A 4983-nucleotide genomic window follows, 5' to 3' on the forward strand; every position below is an offset into this window, starting at 1 on the left:
ACGGTTCATCACTGCGCCTGCGCAGACCCGCTTCCGTTTTCGCGCTGTCCCTCCGCCGGCGCCATATTGGAAAGGTCAAAGAAAACAATCAGAGGCTGCTTGTGGCCACCAGGGGGCCCACGAGGGCTGACGAACTTCACCCACCTGGAACGTCTCCCATAGTTCACCAACACTATTTACCAGGAAAAGCTTGTGGATCACTATGGAAACCTCAGAATTGCTTTTCGACTGTTATTAATTCTTGCAGTCGCTTAGGAGAGAGAAGCTTCTCGGCTTTAAAACTAATCAGAACCTTTCTCATGCCAATAATGACCCAGGTGAGACTTTCAGGACTGGAAGTGATTCCAGCTGAGCGCAGTGCGCAGCGCCGTGCTATTTACATTAGCTGAATCACTTTCAAAGCTGAAATACTGTTGATGAACACTGGCTTGTAATGTTGGGTTAGTCCCATCAGAAAGGTCTTCTCTACTGCATTTTGTATGTTTATATATGTTTTTATTTAAAGGAGTGTAGCTAAATAAATGTAAATACACTGAACACTATTCACACAATATAGATACTGACACTGATCCAGACAACGATTGTTTTGTCTTATTAATGAAAATTGTAAATATTATAGTCAAGATCAATATAACACCAACATTGACAGAACAGTTCATCAATAATCCATATTAACAGCAGAAGCCTGTGTGCCAACTACAAAACATTAAATACTTTTAAAGTCAGTTCAAACAGCCCTTTCATATATTGCTGTATCAGAAACCTGGTGAAACACGACAAAACGAGTGTGTGTGTGTGTGTGTGTGTGTGTGTGTGTGTGTGTGTGTGTGTGTGTGTGTGTGTGTGTGTGTGTGTGTGTGTGTGTGTGTGTTGGGGGGGTTGCCTTGTTTGTGCAAAGTAAAGTGGGGGCACAACCATGCAGCAACACTATAACAACCATGGAGGCGCTGATCCGGTAGAAATGAGAGCGTTGGAGCTAGCCCATCAAGAATGTCAATGTTCCATGTTGAGAATGGCACTAGGTCATGCTGTGCTGAAGACAGAAGTTCTCCTGCTGGACCACCAGTAAAGCTGTAAGACAGAAGTTTTGGTCATGGCAGCACCAGTTTACCACCACTTACCTTAAGTTTCTCTGCTAAAGTAAGAGTTTCAGACTCGTACTTGGATATAATCCACCTCATTCATTCTGATTCTTAACACTTTGTTGACTCTCGCTGCCAACAAGTTGGTATTTGTGTTGACTCTCTCCGCTTCTGTGAAGCAGTGCCTCAATCAGCGCCAGCCAATCAGCTCTGAGCTTCTAAGTGACGTTGTTAATAGGCGGGGCTTCAGGCTTCAAGCTCCACCAGGGATAAAAATCACATGATCTGAATGAATGCATGAGCAGTTAAGCTCCGTTCCCACTGTCCAAAATGTGCTGGGATGGAACGGAGCGGGACGGAGTGGTAAGGTACGGAACGGTACGGCACGGAACAGTACGGCACGGAACGGAATGGTACGGTACGGAGCGGGACGGAGTCGTAAGGTACGGAACGGTACGGCACGGAACGGAATGGTACGGTACGGAGTGGTACGGTACGGAGCGGGACGGAGTCGTACGGCACGGAACGGTACGGCACGGAACGGTACGGCACGGAACGGAATGGTACGGTACGGAGTGGTACGGTACGGAGTGGTACGGTACGGAGCGGGACGGAGTCGTAAGGTACGGAACAGTACGGCACGGAACGGTACGGCACGGAACGGAATGGTACGGTACGGAGTGGTACGGTACGGAGCGGGACGGAGTGGTAAGGCACGGAACGGTACGGCACGGAACGGAATGGTACGGTACGGAGTGGTACGGTACGGAGTGGTACGGTATGGAGCGGGACGGAGTCGTAAGGCACGGAACGGTACGGCACGGAACGGAATGGTACGGTACGGAGTGGTACGGTATGGAGCGGGACGGAGTCGTAAGGCACGGAACGGTACGGCACGGAACGGAATGGTACGGTACGGAGTGGTACGGTACGGAGCGGGACGGAGTCGTAAGGTACGGAACGGTACGGCACGGAACGGAATGGTACGGTACGGAGTGGTACGGAGTCGTAAGGCACGGAACGGTACGGCACGGAACGGAATGGTACGGTACGGAGTGGTACGGTACGGAGTGGTACGGTACGGAGCGGGACGGAGTCGTAAGGTACGGAACAGTACGGCACGGAACGGTACGGCACGGAACGGAATGGTACGGTACGGAGTGGTACGGTACGGAGCGGGACGGAGTGGTAAGGCACGGAATGGTACGGTACGGAGTGGTACGGTACGGAGTGGTACGGTATGGAGCGGGACGGAGTCGTAAGGCACAGAACGGTACGGCACGGAATGGAATGGTACGGTACGGAGTGGTACGGTACGGAGTGGTACGGTACGGAGCGGGACGGAGTCGTAAGGCACGGAACGGTACGGCACGGAATGGTACGGTACGGAGTGGTACGGTATGGAATGGTATGGCACGGAACGGAATGGTACGGTACGGAGTGGTACGGTACGGAATGGTACGGTACGGAGTGGTATGGTACAGAACAGTATGGTACGGAGTGGTACGGTACGGTAAGGAACGGTACGGTATGGAGTGGTGCGGTACGGAGTGGTGCGGTACGGAGTGGTATGGTACAGAACAGTGTGGTACGGAGTGGTACGGAACGGTAAGGAACGGTACGGTATGGAGTGGTATGGTACTGAGCGGGACGGAGTGGTACGGTATGGAGTGGTACGGGACGGAGTGGTACGGTACGGTACGGAGTGGTACGGTACGGAATGGTACGGTACAGAATGGTACGGTACGGAGTGGTACGGTACAGAACAGTGTGGTACGGTAAGGAACGGTACGGTATGGAGTGGTGCGGTACGGAGTGGTACGGAACGGTAAGGAACGGTACGGTATGGAGTGGCACGGTACGGTACGGAGTGGTATGGTACTGAGCGGGACGGAGTGGTACGGTACGGTATGGAGTGGTACGGGACGGATGGTACGGTACGGAACGGGACAGAGCGGCGTGGTACGGTACGGAGTGGTAAGGTACGGAATGGTAAGGTTCGGTACGGAATGGTACGGTACGGAGTGGTACGGTACAGAACAGTATGGTACGGAGTGGTACGGCAAGGAACGGTACGGTACGGAGTGGTGCGGTACGGAGTGGTGCGGTACGGAGTGGTATGGTACGGAACGGTAAGGAACGGTACGGTATGGAGTGGTATGGTACTGAGCGGGACGGAGTGGTACGGTACGGAATGGAGTGGTACGGTACGGAATGGTACGGTACGGAGTGGTACGGTACAGAACAGTGTGGTACGGTAAGGAACGGTACAGTATGGAGTGGTGCGGTACGGAGTGGTACGGTACGGAACGGTAAGGAACGGTATGGTATGGAGTGGCACGGTACGGTACGGAGTGGTATGGTACTGAGCGGGACGGAGTGGTACGGTACGGTATGGAGTGGTACGGTATGGAGTGGTACGGGATGGAGTGGTACGGTACGGAGTGGTAAGGTACGGAATGGTATGGTTCGGTACGGAGTGGTACGGAACGGGACAGAGCGAAGTGGTACGGTACGGAGTGGTACGGTACAGGACGGTACGGTACAGGACGGTACGGTACGGAGTGGTACGTTACGGAGTGGTACGGTGCGGAGTGGTATGGAGTGGTACGGTGCAGTATGGAGCGGGACAGAGCAGGACAGAACGGTACGGTACGGAGTGGTACGTTACGGAGTGGTATGGAGTGGTACGGTGCGGTACGGAGCGGGACGGAACGGAGCGGGACGGAGTGGAATGGAGCGGTATGTCAAAGCCGCTGTTCCGCCGCAACACGTTGCTGAGCGGGGCGGAGCGGGAGGTTACAGTACGGCAAAGCGCACCCAGGACCGACTCTGTCTCACGGTCCACAGAAAGGACGGTAAAAATGTAGGCGGGGTTGTGAACGACTCGGAGAACGTCCAGCGAAGAACATGGAAGCAGCCGGCGGCCGGAGGAGTCGTTCTCTGGGACTCAGGTTAAACCTTCTCATTGTGAACAGCAGCGCCCCGCTCCGTCCTGCTCTGTCCCGCCCCGCTCCGCCCTGCCCCACTCCGCCCCGCCCCGCCCCGCCCCGCTCCACTCCGCCCCGCTCCGCCCCGCCCCGCTCCCCCCCGCCCCGCTCCGTCCCGCCCTGCTTCGCCCCGCTCCGCCCCGTCTCGCCCCGCTCCGTCCTGCTCTGTCCCGCCCCGCTCCGCCCCGCCTCACTCCGCCCTGCCCCGCTCCGCCCTGCCCCACTCCGCCCTGCCCCGCTCCGCTCCGCCCCGCCCCGCCCCGCCTCACTCCGCCCTGCCCCACTCCGCCCCGCCCCGCCTCACTCCGCCCTGCCCCACTCCGCCCTGCCCCGCTCCGCTCCGCTCCGCCCCGCCCCGCCCCGCTCCGCCCCGCTCCGCCCCGCCCCGCTCCCCCCCGCCCCGCTCCGTCCCGCCCTGCTTCGCCCCGCCCCGCCCCGCCCCGCCCCGCTCCGCCCCGCCCCGCTCCGCCCCGCTCCGCTCCGCCCCGCCCCGCCCCGCCCCGCTCCGCCCCGCCCCGCTCCATCCCGCACTGCTTCGCCCCACCCGCTCCCCCCCTCCCCGCTCCGTCCCGCCCTGCTTCGCCCCGCTCCGCCCCGCCCCGCCCCGCTCTGCCCCGCTCTGCCTCACAGCCACATATTAAAATATTGAGCGCGGGGCTTAAATCACTGACCAATCAGCAGACGGCTCCTCAGCACCAGACCGTTCAGTTGTCCTCAGTACTTCAACGGAAGGCCGACGGAAAAGCCTCCATCTTTGGAGCGGTTATTTCTGTACCATCAACAATTCTTGAGGTGGAAACCCGAACAGTACCGGTACAGCTACACTAATGTAATACACACTGCATGGTGAGAGAGGGGCGAGCTACACTAATGTAATACACACTGCATGGTGAGAGAGGGGCGAGCTACAC

Source organism: Lipophrys pholis (assembly GCF_963383615.2).
Source record: "Lipophrys pholis genome assembly, contig: SCAFFOLD_51, whole genome shotgun sequence".
NCBI classification, from domain to species: domain Eukaryota; kingdom Metazoa; phylum Chordata; class Actinopteri; order Blenniiformes; family Blenniidae; genus Lipophrys; species Lipophrys pholis.